The sequence below is a fragment of the Chenopodium album genome, chromosome 7, assembly GCF_948465745.1.
Source record: "Chenopodium album chromosome 7, dcCheAlbu1.1, whole genome shotgun sequence".
NCBI lineage: Eukaryota > Viridiplantae > Streptophyta > Magnoliopsida > Caryophyllales > Amaranthaceae > Chenopodium > Chenopodium album.
The window spans coordinates 46,871,418-46,873,579 of NC_137840.1; the positions used below are offsets into that span (position 1 = coordinate 46,871,418).

Below are 2,162 nucleotides of genomic sequence, written 5' to 3' on the forward strand. Positions count from 1 at the left end.
TTAATATAAATACTTTTCCGTTAAGCAAGTTAAGGATCCTTTTTTACTCTTTCTTAATTTTTCTCTTAGATTTTCGCTCTCTACTTAGCTTTGATATTAGTTTCTCTCTCTCTACAACTTTGTTCTTAACTCTACTCTTAATTCCAGATTACTTTGGTAACGATTTCTTTTCTCTTAATCTCTTTTATTTATTTATTCCTTGGATCATGTCTTGTTTTATTGCTTTGATTAGTTTAGATTCAATTATGTGTGAGTAGTTTCTTTTCTAGGGTTTGTGGGGATCCATAAATAATATGAAGGGGTAATTTATTGTTGTTAATTATCAATGCTAGATTAATTTCCTATTGATTGATTTAATGTTATGTGACTAGGTTAGGCCTAATCTTTTATGCATGATTTTGACAATATTGATTCGAGATTCGAGAGATGAGAATTGATGTTTAGGTCTAGTTTCAATAGGCAGGTTAATTTATAAATGGTTAAGTCGAGATTTGAGAGATGAGATTTAATACCGGTAGATTAATTCTGTGATTGTAATACGTAGCGAAAGCCCTTTATGATTTGACTAATTATGCATTCATGATTTATTATTATGTTTTACCTTTGAATGTTATTTATTGGTGAACCTATGCCCTACGCCTTTATTCATTGTTTTCTCTTTACTCTTTTTCTCTGTAGTTAAGTTTTATATCCATATTATTAAATTGTTACTTTATAATTTAGATTGCTTTAATTAATTAGGAATAGAAAGACCAGTTTCCCTGTGGATTCGACCCTACTTCCATATCTACATTAGTTAGAGGATTTAGGAATTACTTTTTATTGGGTGATACGACTTTAGCCTGTCAAACTTTGGTGCCGTGGCCGAGGAAACGGTTTTATTTTTATTTCTGATTATTTTTGTATTCTAGGTTATTTCTTTTTGTCTCAGAGAACGTTAGTTATTTGAGGCAAGTCTCATATTTGCTTTTAGTTCTTTGTTTATGCCCAGGTGTTCCAGATCAGGTTACATCCCATTCCATCCTGAGATCGAACGTTCCTTCCATAGACAAAAGAATTTCTACAAGAAAATTCTGGCGGGTTCTGGTGATAATAATAATCACCGAGACCCTCCAACTTATTCTAGCGACTCAGAGGTATCTTCAGATCCAGAATCAGAGATGGCGGTACCTAAGAAGCTCAATGATTATTCACAGCCAAAGCTTACAGATTTTTCGCACTTTACTCCCACTCCAGCTCTTGATGGGGTACAACTTGAGATTAAACCCCAATTTATAACGATGATAGAAAGGAAGCAATTTAGTGGAGCTAAGGGTGAAGACCCAAATCTTTATATTGTAGACTACTATCAGTAATGTAATACCATCAGGCAAGATGGGGTCACACAAGATCAAATCAGAGAGATTCTCTTTTCTTTCTCTTTAAGTAAAAAAGCCAAATTTTGGTTTTATGTATTAAATAGAACTGCCCTTGGTATAACTGAAAGGGAAACTCTTGTTTTGAATTTTTATAACAAATATTATTCTGTAGAGAGAACAACTGTACTACGGAGTGCTATTTAGAACTTTGCCCAAGAGGCCGATAAAACTTTATATGAGGCTTGGGAGAGGTTAAAGGATCTACAAAGAGAATGCCCCCACCATAATTTGGCACAATGGCAGTTGATCCAAGCCTTTTACAATGGGATTAGAAATTCATCTAGAATAATATCGGATTCTACACCTAGTGGGAGGTTTATGAACCTTAATGTTGATGATGCAGGTCAAGTTATTGAAGATATGGCAATACATGTTTCCCAATATGGGAATCCCAGAGGCTTTGCTAATAAAGGGAAACATAGTGTCGACTCTGTATCCTTTTTACAAGCTCAATTAACCTCTATCTGCCAGAAATTAGATAATCTTAGTATTGCGAATATAGCTAATGTTTCTGCAATTAATAATAATGCTAATTAGGCTTTCTGTGAAAATTGTGGAATTTTAGGTCATTGGGAGCAAGATTGCAGGAGTCCCGTGGAGCAAGTCAATGCCTTTCAAGTTTATAGGCAGAATAACCCATACTCCAACACCTACAATCCTGGATACCGAAATCATCTGTACCTTTCCTACCGGAGCACCAATGTTCAAAATCCACCACCACCACAAGAATCACATGCGCCACAA

General features: G+C 34.8%; 1 non-coding gene across 1 annotated transcript; it reads right to left on the reverse strand.

Annotated features, from left to right (window-relative positions):
• Window positions 1–1,541: 1,541 nt before the first annotated feature.
• On the reverse strand, window positions 1,542–1,648 carry LOC145641247 (small nucleolar RNA R71). Its single transcript, XR_014115303.1, has one exon. It is a non-coding gene; the product is annotated as a small nucleolar RNA R71 (small nucleolar RNA).
• Window positions 1,649–2,162: the final 514 nt, after the last annotated feature.